Source organism: Mustela nivalis (genome assembly GCF_964662115.1).
Source record: "Mustela nivalis genome assembly, chromosome: 7".
Lineage (NCBI taxonomy): Eukaryota > Metazoa > Chordata > Mammalia > Carnivora > Mustelidae > Mustela > Mustela nivalis.
In genome coordinates, this window is record NC_139026.1 from 137,322,913 (window position 1) to 137,338,188 (window position 15,276).

The window sequence follows — 15,276 nt, forward strand, 5'->3', positions numbered from 1 at the left end:
CTTGTTTTTAGAGCCCTCCCTGGGGGCAGCTTCATGACCAATCCATCATGCAAACATCTTGCTGGTTTTGGGGAGCCTCTTTTTTGCCTGCATAAACTCTCATTTCAATCTATTGGACATAAAAATATAGCAGACTCATGGTGGAAAGGATTAAGAGATTGGCGCTCTGGCCGTAGACAATACCCACGGAGTAAACCTTCTGATCTCGGTTTCTGAAACAGTTATGCTTCTCCACATCAGCATTTCCATGCTGATGGAGGCATTTTCAGGCATGGCTGGCAAGAGTACAGAGCAGTTAAACAACGAATGAGGAGAAATATTTAATAAAACAAAATCAAATGGGTCTTCTTACTGGGCTGGAATCAAGGTGACAGAAGGGCTGCATTCCTTGGAGTCAAGCAAACAAGCTTAGAACATTTTATTCTGAAGAAATGCCCCACAGAATGCAAAACAACATACAGAAGAAAGGTTATTGATTGTGGAATTATGTTACAATCGCAAATACTGAAAACACAATCAAAGCTCCTGCCCGTCCGAGACTGGTTGAATCAGTCACGGAACAGCCACAGACTAGAGTATCACACAGCTACGAGAAAAGACTAGAAGACTCTGGGAAAGAGTCTTTCCCAGATAGGAAAAGATTTCTAAGCCATAATGTTAAGTGAAGAATGTAATGTGGAAAAGAATATGTAAAATATGTTGCCAGTTATATACAAAAAGGTCGGGTAGGGATTTTCGTGTGTGTGTGTGTTTCCTGTTCTCATCAGAACAGGTAAACCAGAAACAAAGGAAAATGACCTGGAGGGTCATAGGTGTGAACAGCACGGAAAAAAGAAGGATGAGAGGGACTGTAGATCCCTCTCTGAGGGATTCTCTGAGGATCTTTTCATGCAGTTCTGAATTTTGAACCATGTAAATGCTTTATTTTATTTTACTTTTTTACTTTATTTTATTTATTATTTATTATTTTATTTAGGACAGAAAGTTTGCTTTAAATATTTCTTTGGAGGAGAGGGCACCATACTTCTACTCCATTAAGAAACACTTTTTTAGGGGCGCCTGGGTGGCTCAGTGGTTTAAGCCTCTGCCTTCAGCTCAGGTCATGATCTCAGGGTCCTGGAATCGAGCCCCACATCGGGCTCTCTGCTCAGCCGGGAGCCTGCTTCTCTCTCTCTCTCTGCCTGCCTCTCTGCCTACTTGTGATCTCTCTCTGTCAAATAAATAAATAAATAAAAATCTTTAAAAAAAAAAAGAAAGAAACACATTTTTATAGTCTTGAGGTCTTTTGTTTTTTTTTACGCTTATCATGCCTTGCATTCCCAAGGGACGGGCTTAGGCAGCTCCGGCTCCTTCCATCAGCTCTTACATAGCAGGTTTCTCTGGGTGGGGCCAGCTGGTGTTTCCACTGAACCCAAGTACCTTTCTCTTTGGCTTGCATCGGATCATTTTCCTTCGCCCTTTTCAGGAAGTTGTCTCTGCTCTTTGAGCACTTAATATGCTCAATACGTACACTAATCCTCTTGGTAAGAATCTTGCCTTTAACTTGTTTGTTTGTAATAACGCCAATAGCATGCCGGGTAACACTGTGGACTCTTCCGGTTTTGAACATAGCAGTATTGTGGGACGTCCCTTCATGAACAGTGCCATTCCCTTGATGTCCACGCCATCACTTTTTTCCTGACAGAGTCTCATGTAAGCGGCCAAAGAAGCAATTCTATGTTTTCTAAAAGGCCTAGAGAATGGCGCCTGGGGTGGCTCGTCGGTTGGACATCTGCCTTGCGCTGAGGTCATGATCTCAGAGTCCTGGGATCAAGCCCCCCCCAATCAAGCTCCAGCCTCCCATCAGGCTCCCTCCTCAGTGGGGAATCTGCTTCTCCCTCTCCCCTCTCTCTGTGCTCTCTCTCAAATACATAAAATCATTTTTTAAGATTTTATGTATTTAAGAGAGAGTAAGCGAGACAGAGAGACTGTGTGTGAGTGAGCCAGGGGATGGGTGGAAGGAGAGAGAATCTCCAGCTGACTCCAGGCTGAGGGCAGAGCCTGACGTGGGGCTCGATCTCACCACCATGAGATCATGACCTGAGACAAAATCCAAGAGATGGAGGCTTAACCGACTGAGCCACCCAGAGTCCCAATAAATAAAATCTTAAAAAAATGTTTTGTTTTGTTTTTCTTAAAAAAAAAAAAAAAAGATCTAAAGAACATAGAGCAGGTACCTCTTTTCTTTCCTTTTGTGTTGGTCGTTTTGGTGAGTTACTGGAAGATGGCTGTTCAGGCTGAAAGGAAACTGAACCATGTCGCCGTTTTAAATATTTAAAAAATTAAAGATAATTAAGAAAAATGGTGAACCTGCACAGAAACAAAGGAATCTAAGTGGTTGGAAATTGATGGCATGAGGAGGATGTCAGTAACTCTTGAACCCCATGCTCTGGCTGATGGGGTACGGTCGAAGGGAAAACAGACTTGCAGGAGGCGTATGCATTTGGGTTGTAGTTGGTAGTAATACCAGTGTCAACACAATGAAACTCTTCTCTCTGTGTTATAAGACCTGGCAAATGCATAAATACACTGACTGTGTGGGGGCGACCTCAGACTGTCGAGGGCAGAGGAGGGGGTGTTACATGGAATGGAGAAATGCTGTGCTCCTGGATTAGAAATGGAGGCATTGGTATGAGTTCACAATTTCCCAGCTCTATCTGCTGTCCAAGATTATCCAAGATAAACCGGGACATTAGTTAAGCTTTAAAAGCAGATTTTATGCAAGACCTACTGACCGTAGGGACAAGATCTGAGTCCTGTACTGATTTGTATAGGGTAACTTGGTGTTTTAAAGTGAGAACGAGGCCATGGAGAAGGGGACAGAGGGGTGCTCAGTGAAAAATGACAAAGGATCCGTCAGTGTCAGTGTGACTTAGGCCAGCTGTGCCTGCAGGCTGGGAGGATTCTTCCTCCCACAGAGACTGGGAGACAGAGGCCCCATCCTGGCTGCTGACTGCCTTCCACAGGCATGACTTTCAGAGCCCCAGGAAAGGCATTCCTGAGTTGTAGGGGAGGCACATACCTCTCAAAGGGTCCAGGGAAGGGTTCACAATTCTAAGCCCTTTTTAGTGAATGCTTTAAGACAGAGGAGTCAGTAGCCTATCTTAGTTGTTGGCTGGAATGAACAGAATTCTCCTGGCAGTGCTGAACTTTCCAGACAGGCATATGAGGGAGGGGCGGGGGGGCCTCCTAGGGACATAGTCTTACCTGCTTGAAGTCATGCTGGAGTTTGGTGTCCCTTAGCCTAGAGGTTTGGAAGGGATGGTTGTGTTCAGTTCTTACTACTAAAAGTGACTTGAAGCAGTGTCACTCCCAGACCAAAGGACGCATTAGTCCTCAGATCTTGGTTTCTAAATACCTTTCCCTTTAAAAGGAACAAGTCTCCTTGGATAAATCAGTTGATTCCAGATTAGGGACAGGGAAAGTACAATGTGTTTGGAACATCTTGTCCAGAAAGAAAGTCTCAAAGACCAGTAGGTGGGACCAGCTGTGTAATTTGCAGGACCCAGTACAGAAAAAATGCAGGCCCCTTTTTGAAAAATGACCGGGAATGTCAGAATAGTAATAGCAGAGCAGTGAGGCAAGCAGGTGGCTTTCCTAAGGGCAAGGTCTTGTGCAACCACCCAGGTCACATGTCTCGATGCTGACCCTGATCATGAAAGATGTGTTAGAAGTTCAGAGGAGCCAGCTCGAACGGGCTCCTGCTGGTTAATTTTGGGACGATTTGAGCACCAAAAAACAATAATTACGGCAGTGGGTTTCAAAGCACAAAGTCAGAAAGGAAGCCATGAGTTTATAATGATACTCAAACGATGTGTATGGAAGGGATGGAAAATTTTAGGAAGAATGTCTGCTGATAAATGTAGACAGAATGACAAAGAATTGGGGAAATTACCATTTTTTGCAGTCACCAATGTAACAGTGATGCTATAAAACCATTGGATTAAAGATTGTTGAGGAAAAGAATATGCACACAACTGATGTCTGCCTGTATTACCCCAGAGGTTACTTGTTAATTACAAATGGGGAAAGATGCTTTCACAATAAAGAGATCTGGCAGAATCCATCTTTACCAAGTGAACAATTCTGTGTGGCTGACAATGAGACAATATGTCCATCGTGTGTCTCTTGATAGGAATACCATGTAGTGTTTGGCCCAAGACGCCGACTGTGAATCTGATCATGAGAAAGCCATCAACCAAACAAGGCAACTGGCCTGAACCCTTCCAACATGAAAGAAAAGAGAAAAAAGAAAAAAAAGAAGAGAAAAGCACCCCAGGGCTGTTTTGGATAAAAGGAGGATGAAGAAACATGAGAACCAAGTGAACTGCGTGACTTTTAATGACCTAGATTGAAAAGGACTTAGGGAGGACTTTCAGGGGACGACTCAGGAAACGGGGATTTGGGACCACAGATAACGCTATGCATCAGTGTTAAATTTCTTGGGTGTAACGATCGTATAGGAGAATGTCTTTGTTTTTTGAAGATACATGCCAACAATTTTAAAGTGAAATGCCCTGATGTCTGCAGCCTGGTTTCAGATGAAAGGGACGGGGGGGGGGGGTGGGAAGGAAAGAGAGATGGAGGCAGAGAGGGAGAGATTCCGAGGGGGAGAAAATGGGTGCAGTGGGGAGAGGGATAGAGGGGGCAAATGTAGCAAAATGCTAGCAGGGTTTGAATGCGGGCCAAGAGTATATAGCTATTAAAATAAACTGAGGAGGAAAGTTTTCCAAGCTGAAGTTACATATCAAGGAGGAACACAGTTCCTAGCCCATTAAAGGCAGAAAGGCCCTCTAGCTGGATTGACAGGACCCCTGAAGGGGCAGACATGCCACCAGGCACCTTAACATAAGTCAAGTGTGTCTCCGATCGGTGTGCCCAGCACCATCAGTCATGGTGAGCAGAGCAGAGCTGACGGCAGACAGCAGTGTTTGATGGGGACCTGTCCCCAGTGCGGGCTAACGAGAAGAGAGCGGAGACTGGCGTTGGTTGACCAGCTGGCCGGGGCTGAGGTTCCTTCTGTGTTCAGCTGCCAGTGCAGGCTTCGACAGCTTCTTTGGGTCTTACTTGAAAACTGGAGAAAATAAGCCTGTTCTACTTATGCCACAGAGATTGAATAAGATAATGTATGAGACAAAACTTTCTTATTTCATAGATTTATGTTGTAGATTATCTCGTTATATTTTATTTTATGGATTTTAATTCTGGAAGTAAGAGATTTTTAAAATATATATGAGCACTTATAAATGTTCTTGCTGTTTGTAGTCTTGTTATAATTTGTGTCCTATAAGTACGGGATTTATGATCATTCTATTTCACACAATTTCCATCAAAAAGAAAAAAAAGCGTGGTACATCTAAAATGGTCATCTTAGCTGCACATTTCAAATTTGTTTTTCCTCTTTACGACCTGTATCGTTTCAGGGCTGGGTATAGTGGGACACGTTCATGTCATGACATACCTTCTGCTTGAATCAGCCTAATGAACAATAGGGATATCCCTGGAAGCCACCCCTACACGAGGATGGCTACTAATCATCATACACCCAGCTGACTGTGAATCACGGGGCTCTACCCCACCAACCCCTGGCATCCTGCCTCAACTTCCCCTTTTTACTTTTTTAAAGGTTTTGTTTATTTATTTGTTAGATAGAGCACATGCGTATGAGCAGGGGGAGGGGCGGAGGGAGAAGGAGAAGCCGACTTCCCACTGAACAGGGAGCACGATGCAGGACTCTGTCCCAGGACTCTGAGATGGTGACCTGAGCCAAAGGCAGACACTTGACTAAGCCAACCGGGCACCCCTGACTCAACTTCTCCTTAGCTGGAGTCCAAAATGTCACAGCCATTCCAGTGGTATCTGTACCGGGGGAAGTATGATGGAGAGAAAATCCAAGAGGACAGAGATAATGGTATTAACCAATTATAGTTAAAATATCTTACTCAAGGGGCGCCTGGGTGGCTCAGTGGGTGAAGCCTCTGCCTTTGGCTCAGGTCACGATCTCAGGGTCCAGGGATCAAGCCTTTCATGAGGCTCTCTGCTCAGCGGGGAGCCTGCTTCCCCCTCTCTCTCTGCCTACTTGCGATCTCTGTCAATTAAATTAAAAAAAAAAGTTTTTAAAAAATCTTACTTAAAAAAAAAAGAAAGAGAGTGAAAGACCAAGACAACAGAGAGAGTTTATCAGCATTCGTGACACGAAATGGGAGGTAGAGGCATCCATCCCGCAGTCAGAAATGTGGATTTGAAGAGATGATGGATGGCAATGGAGAGATGAGGAAGTCGTTTCACAATCACTGTGGCTGCACGAGTGCATGAGCTTCCCCAAAAGAAAGGGTGTGGAAGAAGAGAAGCCAACCAAGGGCAGGACGGTGGGCGATGCCTGGATTCCGTTGCGAGGTGTGAGAGAGGAGACTGCTGCGAAATCTTGGGCCAGAATGCTGGTCCTAGCCAAGATAAGAGGGCTGGACAGGATGAGCACAATCAAGTTGATTTGGGTTTTTGTCACTTGCAGTGGAAAGGTTTTGATAATACACACATTTGAATATTGAAAACTGGATGTAAACCCATGTTTATAACTCTTACACGATTATCAAATCAAAACATATGAGATGCTAGCAAAACTACGAAACTCATAAAGTGAAAATTAGCATTCAGTATGCCAGATGGAATTGTTTTGTCGAAATAAAATCACTGGCTCTTGGTGGTAATAGTAGAAATATCTATTCATATGGTCAAGACTTCACTTGTTGGTTTGGCTGTGTTGCTTTTGAACGTACTGCCCATCCTTTGAGTAATCGTCATGATCTGTGCTGACATTTCTTCTCTTTTTAAAATTTATTTATTTATTTTTATTTTCTCTTTAACAAAGTTTGTTTTACATCCCTTATCTGTTCTTTCGAAGGGGTAGTCGAATAGTGTATCTCAAACATGATGACAAAATGTATTCATTGATTGTTCACTCTGCCCCTGAATGATGTGTGGTAAGTCGGTATGTGTTCTTACCATGCGATCCTTATTCCTCATGGCTCACGGTGTGAATGTGGAACTCGCCACTGGATGCCCACTTCTGAGGTCCATGTGCTTATATCATCAGACGCATTTCGATGACTCCGTTCTCCCGCCATTCTGCTCCCATCAAACTACTATAGTACCTTCATCTTGATAGTCTGACTTCAGATGGCCTGCAAATACTTAACTATGTAAAGAAAAGAACTAAAGTTACATGGTCTGCTAAAATTGGGGATGGAGAGAAGCTCAGAAGGGAGAAGAAAGGAGAGACCTACTAATGCACCATTGCTCAAAAAAGGTGTCCATACTGTCCAAAGGATGGATATGCCAACCTTCCCATGTCAAAGGCTTTTTGAGAGGCAGCATGATGTGGTAACAAGGGGGCATAAATTTGGGAGTGAGACAACTCTGATTTTGCCTGATGCTCTCACTGACTTTGACACCGCGAAGTTATTTATTTATTTATTTATTTAGGATTTTATTTATTTATTTTTCAGAGAGAGACACAGCAAGAGAGGGAACACAAGCAGGGGGAGCACAGGAGGGAGAAGCAGGCTTCCCACTGCCGAGCGAGGAGCCCGATACAGGGCTCGATCCCAGGACCCTGGGATCATGACCTGAACCAAAGGCAGACATTTAATGACTGAGCACCCCAGCTTTTTCAATTACATGGTTTTCTTGTCTGTAGAGTAGTGTTACAATGATTAAGTGAGATCTTATAGGAGCCCCTGGGTGGCTTGGTTGGTTCCATGACCAACCTTGTTTTCAGCTCTGGTCATGGTCTCAGGATCATGGAATTGAGTCCTGCGTCAGGCTCTGGACTTAGCTTGGAGTCTGCTTGGCTCTCTCTCTCCCTTTCCTTCTGCTTTTTCCTGTGCTTACACATGTGTGCTCTCTCTCTCTCCCTCTAAAATAAATAAATAAATCTTTAAAAATAAAAATAAACAAAAGAAATGAGGTCCTGTAGCTGATGTGTGTAAAGCTATGTTTGCTACAGAGTTCTATTAGTGTCTACTAGTAGTAGTTATTATCAGTTTTAGACATCAAGAAGGACTAGAATAAATGTGGAACTCAAAATGGTGGCAGATTAGGTAAGTAAGGCTCAGAGGTATGATGGGTTTGACCATAGAGAGGGCTCTGTCCAATCAGACCCACTGAGCAAAGGGTGGGTGTTGGCACCTAGGGCTACCGACTACGGATCCACATTATTGCCCGTTCTGATGTTTGACCCGCATTGTAATGCCCCACTGCATTTGTGTCAAGATAGTTGCTCCTGTTCCAAACTGTCCAAAAACCCAGCATTAATCGCAGTATTTTAAATGAATTTTTTGTCAAATTGGGAAAATCTTTGGTACACTGTCCATTCCTGGGGATTAAAATAATTATGTCTTTTTTCTTTGAGGATTATAATGCTTCTGGTCTTCTTTGCAGCTTTTCTTAAGGAACTAATTTGTATTCTTTGTTGTTGTCATTATTGTAAAGAATTCAGTCCTAATCATGTAGGAGCTGAGGTTCAATTCAAGCAAACCTGGCTTTCATCCTCGCTGTCTGATGTTTTTGAGCACTGATTTCCTAACCTGGCAGATTAGGAGTAATAATGCCCACCTCCTCTGGATTGGTATGAGGATTAAATGAGATGATGTCTCGAAAGCTCTGGGCTGATCAGCAGCAGTATTAATAAATAACCTTAGTGCCATTATTCATATCCTCCAAACTCCTCCAATCCCAACTAGGGAGCTCTTTGCAAGATGAGCTGTTCTTTGGCATAAATATAGAATATTATATATATTTATATATATTTCTTTATATTTTATTTTATTTTTGTAAGTAAGTAATCTCTGCACCCAATGTGAGGTTTGAACTCATAACCCCAAGATCAAGAGTCATACGCTCTACTAACTTCACCAGCCAGACACCCTCCCCCTACCAAACATTTAATTCACATTGAGAAAATATTAAAAACTATAGGTCCAGGCTGAGTCTTAACCACATTTGAGAAAATCAGAGAGGAATTTTTAATTATAAGCTTACTTTGTCCAAGATGAAGAGATACTAGAATTCCTGGGCAAGGGGAAAAAAATCTGCTGTTAACCTAAATATGTGATAATCATCAGAATTGAGGAGTGCAGCTAAAACATAATTGATTCCCAGAGATTATCCACAAACACATTTACTGAGAGGCAGTAGGGTGCAGGAGAGTCTCTAATGAGTCATACAATCTAAGCAAGTCACTGCCTCTGCCTTTCTTCTTGTTTCCTTGCCATCCAGTGAGGTGGTTATTCTTTAGCTGGGGAGGCGAGGGTGGTTGGGAATATGTGTAGGACGTTTCTGTTATTGGTAGCCTCTGGATGTATTCTGTATATGGTAGCCATTTTCCAAGATGGCCTCCAGTGACCTCTGCTTCTGGTAGTCACACTGCTTTGTGGTACCTCCCATGGTGCAGCAGAGTTGTTGTATGTGACCAGGAGGATGCCACAGAAGTGAAGGAAGATCAGTCACTTCCAAAGGTTAGAAGAGGTGTTGCAGCTCCCCTTTTGGACTCTCTTTAACCAGTTGCTCTATTGAAAGCCTCCTTGTGAGCAGCTCTATGGAGTTGACCGTGTGGTAAGGAACTGAAACCTGCTGCAAAGCAGCCATGTGAGTGACCTTGGAAGCAGGCCCTCCAGACCCAATCAAGTCTCAGATGACTGCAGCCCCAGCTGACCCCTGGAGTGCAGGTTTGTGAAGACCCTGAGCTTGAACCACCCAGCTAAGGTGCTCTGACCTAGAGAAACCGAGACAATAAAAGGTCATTTTTTTAAGACGCTAAGTTTAAAGAGACTTGTTGTAAAGAGTCAAGGATGCTAGGTGTCCTGCAGTCTTTGGAACAATCCTGTTCAGTGAAGCCTTGTCCTACCTTCCCATAGACTGAATGTTTGTGTCCCCCACAAAACTCCTATGTAGAAACCTAATCCCCAAGATGATGGTATTTGGAAATGAGGACTTTGTGACTGGGTCAGGAGGTGGGGGAGCCCTCAGGAATGGGGTTAGTGCCCTTATAAAAGGACCCGGAGAGCTCGCTTGCCCCTTCTGCTTTATGGGGGGCACAGCAAGAAGACAGCTGTGAATCAGGAAGTGAACCTTCACCAGACCAGAAATCTGTCACTACGTTGACCTTGGACTTCCCAGCCTCCAGAACTGTGAGAAAGAGATGTTTACTGTTGAAGTCACAGAGTCCATGGTATTTTTACTGTCGTCATCCAAATGGACTAAGACACAACCCAATGTGGGATCCAGGCCTTTGCTCACCCTGGCATGATCCCTTTGGGTTTGAAATGTGTAGGATTGTATCCATTCCTCTACTCAAAGCACAGCTCCCTTGGTTATTGGCTGGCTTCATTTTTATCTTTGCAGGCTTTTGCCAGATAAAACATAGGATAATTGAGGAGGCCTCATTCATTTTCAACCAACAAAGCTTGGAGTTCTGTCTCCAAAGTCCAAATGTGTACAAACAATGGAGATGAAGATGAAAGTACCACGTGTGACCAAGGGAAGCTGAAAGTTTTGATTTCTGTGTGAAGATAAGGCAACAGAGATCAAGAGTACAAATGATAAATAGGACCTAAAGATGAGAGATATGGAAACAAAGAAAAAAAAAAAGATGAAGGAAGACAATTTCTAAAGATTTGGTTGATCACTTCATCAAGATGACCATCATCTTAAGAAAATATAAAATGTGTGTGTTTTGGGTTTTTTGAGAACCAAGACTCCCCAGGTGCCCTCTTGGCCTGGGGTTCATTATCAATAACACTTGTTCCAGAGAGTGAGACCTTGTGTTTTTTCTCTCCACAACACACAAACACCTCACTCAGGAGAGGAAACATACATTCAGTGAAGGACTATGTCAAAAACACAACCCATAAGAGAATGGACAAAGCACTTCTTTTGTGTGGAATTAAATTATTGGAAGGCAGCCAAGGAAGTGACACATTCACCTCCTGTTTCTGGCTGAACGAACAATCCTTAAACCCACAGTAGTGGTTCATCAAATCATTTTGGGTCTTAGGTACTGTAGGTTAATGAATTTATTTCCTAGTCAACAAATTTTAATTTTCTCATATTTCCATAAGGAGATGAGATCCGTACCTTTATGTCAATTGTAAATCTATTCTACCTTTTATTAAAACTAGGTGGAAAATATCCTTTGCTTGAAGAGGAGTTTGGCTCCTACCTTGAGCAGGCTAGTGTTGATTTTTCAGATTTTTTAAGTAACTCCTCTCTGACTTAGTCAAGGCAGAAAATAAATCCTATTTCTGGCATGTTTTTCTGAATGTAATTGACTTTTCACTCCCTGTCAATAGTTCTAGCGTCCTCATCTGTAAAACATAAGCATTTACTGTAAAGACCACATACATACCTTATACACTTTATACTGTAAACACGTGTATAGAGATGAAAGTACTTGTGAACAGTAAGTGACAGAAAAATGCTAACGACTTTGTTTCCAATTCAGTGTATGGGAGTTGACTATTTTTTCCCTAAATCTAGGACAGGATAAGTTTGTATATATGAGAAAGCATGTCAAGCCTAAGTCAGGAGAGTAGAAAGTGAAAAGAACCAGTTGGATACATGGCTTTTTTTTTTTTTTAAGATTTTTGAAAAAAATTTAATTATTTGTCAGAGAGATAGAGTATGTGAACAGAGGGAGAGGGAGAAGCAGGGTCCCGGCTGAGCAGGACTCCATCCGAAGATCCTGGGATCATGACCTGAGCCAAAAGTGGACTCTTAACCGACTGAGCCCCCCAGACATCTCTGGATACATGGTTCTTAGAGTTGGGCCAGGGGTCTAAGCTGGGTAAGTCAGAGATGCAGATTAGGTCCCAGAAGGAGGAGAATGTATAGAACCAAAAGAGGTGAGGATGACCAGGAACTGAGCCCTAACTAATACCAGCTGTTTGAGGTAGAGGTCTTTAACCAGGATAGAGCACTCCTTGTGAAGACTTCCGATGGGGTACGTGTATTCCGGTGTTTTAAGGGAGTCCAGCTGGTGAAGCTTGTCTTATTCTAGAGACCAGTAATATTAGCAGATGACTAAACTTGGCGGGGGAAATATATGTATCTTTCCAATCCCAGAAATTAAGAGATACATTTCTGTCTTAGTTCAGGCTGTTGTAACAAAAAAACAAAACAAACAAACCAACCAACCAAACAAACAAAAACACACTGGGTGGCTTATAAACAACGGGGATTTATTTCCCAAGGGGCATTGGGAAGTCCAAGATCAAGATGCTGGCAGACTCTAGTATGGTAAGAACCTTCTTCCTGGTTCATACATGACATCTTTTCCCTGGGTCTTCACCTGGGGGAAGGGGAAAGGGAGCTCTGTGGTGTCTCTTTATAAAACTACTAATTCCCCCGACCTAATCACCCCGAAAGGCTCCTACCTCCTAATACCATCACATGGGGGATTAGGATTTTAACATGCGAATTTGGGGGAGACACCAATATCCAGACCACAGCAATTTCCAATAAACATTTGTTTAGGGCAAAACTGTAGTGACTTCTAGAAGGCAGATCAGTGAGTGGTTGCCTAGAGTCAGGAATAAGAGTTGAGGATTGTCTACAAAGAGGCAAGAGGGAGGTTTTATTTACTTTTTAAAAAGATTTTATTTATTTATTTGACAGAGATCACAGTAGGCAGAGAGGCAGGCGGGGGCGGGGCGGGGAAGCAGGCTCGCGGGGCTCCATCCCAGGACCCTGAGATCATGACCTGAGCAGAAGGCAGAGGCTTTAGCCCACTGAGCCACCCAGGCTCCCCAAGAGGGAGGTTTTAGAGTAAAGTTTTATATCTTGATTTTGACTGTGGTGTTGGTTATGGAAGTGAACACAATTGTCCACATTTATCAGTATGTCCACCTAAAGTAGGTGAAGTTTTTTTAGATGTATCTCCTTGGATGTAACTAATTTATTTAATGATCTCATTAAAGCTGAAGAAAAGGTTGTCTGTTCTGTTTAGTTTTTATTTATCAAATTTATGGTATTTATGTGGTTTTGCTCAATTATGTACCAGTAATCAATGTAATGGCAACTCAACACAGAAGAAATTTTTAACATTTAGAGGCTTGTGGCTATGGGAAGCATAGCAGATTTTAATTCATACTTTTTCCCCAGAGCTGTAAAATATAAAATATATTAAGATTAAATTCTGTGGGAAGGAAAATACAATATCAAAGGGGAAAAGAAGCCTTATAAAATGCCAAAGGTTAAAATAGAGGTTGGTTCAATGGTTTAAAATATGAATGATAGTGAATGATAAACAAACACCATGTTTCATAGATTCCATTAGATTTATTTATAAGAATGATGTAACATGGGATGCCTGGAAGGCTCAGTTGGTTAAGTGTCTGCCTTCAGCTCAGGTCATGATCCCAGCGTCCTTGGATCGAGTCCTGTATCAGGCTCCTTGCTCAGCGGGGAGCCTGCTTCTTCCTCTGCCTGCCACCACCGCTCCCCCTCCCCCTGCTTGTGCTGCCTCTGTCTCTTTCTCTGACAGATAAATAAATAAAATCTTTTAAAAAAAGAATGATATCACAGTTTCATTTTCAGATAATGAGATTTACAGTATACTGGAAAATTCATTCTTCGTAACTATTTGGACTTAGGATAACACTTTAAAAATATCAACTTACGAATGTACAGGAACAGTATATAATCTTTCCAGGTATTTTTTTTTTTAAAGATTGTTTGATTGATTTGAGGGAGAGAGAGAAAGGTGGGGGGCGGGAGGCAGACAAAGAAAGACAAGTAGACTCCTTGTCTTTGCTGGGCATGGAGCCCAATACAGGACTCGATCCCAGGACTTAAGCCAAGACCGAGAGCTGGACCCGACTGACTGAGACACCCAGGTGCCCCTCATGGTACTTTTAAGAATAAGAATAATAATAAATTGGCAGAGCAAAGAGGACCAAGAAAGAATAACCACAGAGAAAGAAGGGAAACTCAGAATGTGCAGAGACTTTTGAGGAAGGAGAATTGTCCTATACCTCAGAGAGTCAGGCAGGTAGGTGCCACAGCATCACGTCCTGAGGCTTTGACTCATGAGTGTGTGTCGGTGGGAGATATCTTTGTCTTTTGATTGACCAAGCGGGGATGTTGAGTTTGGAAATCAAGCATTCCTTAGCCCCTCTAAGGACTGAGAAGTTTATCTGTTTGAGAGCAGAGAGGGCCTCCAAGGAGATTGCAAAATTGAGGGTGATTGGGGTGCGTCAGTCAGCCGAAGTGTCCTAAAGGGTAGGGGAACGAACCCAGGCCCAAGGACTCTGAGAGCAGTGAGGTTCAAGGCCTTGTCCCTGGTATTTATAAAAGTGACTGTAAAGGTAAGTGAGCTGCTGTTGAGGAACCCCCACATCTCAGTCACTTAACATAGTGAAGTTTTCTTTCTCATGAAGGCAGTTGGGGCTTCCTACTGGGTGGCCATGTTCTCCTGCAGAGAGGCAGGGGCCCAGGCTCACTCTGTCCATCTGATCTTGCGCACTCAGCTTCCAGAGCTGCCCCAGGAAGGAAAGTAGCATAGGGAATTGCCTGTAGGAGGCTTACATGGGCCAGAACTGGAAATGGTGGACATCATTTCTGCCCACTTTGAGCAGAAGAGTTGCATGACCATGTGTCACTGCAGTGGGCTGGAAACTGCCACGTGGCTGTGTACTACCTCAGGATATGGGTCTGATGAATGGGCACTAGTCTTTGCCACATTATTCTGCCCCTTCATTACTGTGACCCCCTTAGCCCACATCTTAGCCTCTTAGGACCTCACCCTCGGTTTGGCCTGGTGTCTTGACTAGGGTACCTACCGCTCAGACTCCTGTGCCAACCTGTTTCCAGCCTGACACTTTCAAGTCTCAGAGTTTCTTTTTTTCTTTTCTTTTTTCCTTTTAGGATGAATTTATTTATTTTAGAGAGGGGCATAGGGAACGAGGCAAGCAGACTCCCTGCTGAATGTGGAGCCTGACTTGGGGTTCAATCCCAGAACCCTGAGATCATGACCTGAGCTAAAATCAAGATTCAGATACTTGGGCGCCTGGGTGGTTCAGTGGGTTAAGCCTCTGCCTGCAGCTCAGGTCATGATCTCAGAGTCCTGGGATCGAGTCCCACATTGGGCTCTCTGCTCTGCAGGGAGCCTGCTTCCTCCTCTCTCTCTCTGTCTGCCTTTCTGCCTACTTGTGATCTCTGTCTGTCAAATAAATAAATACA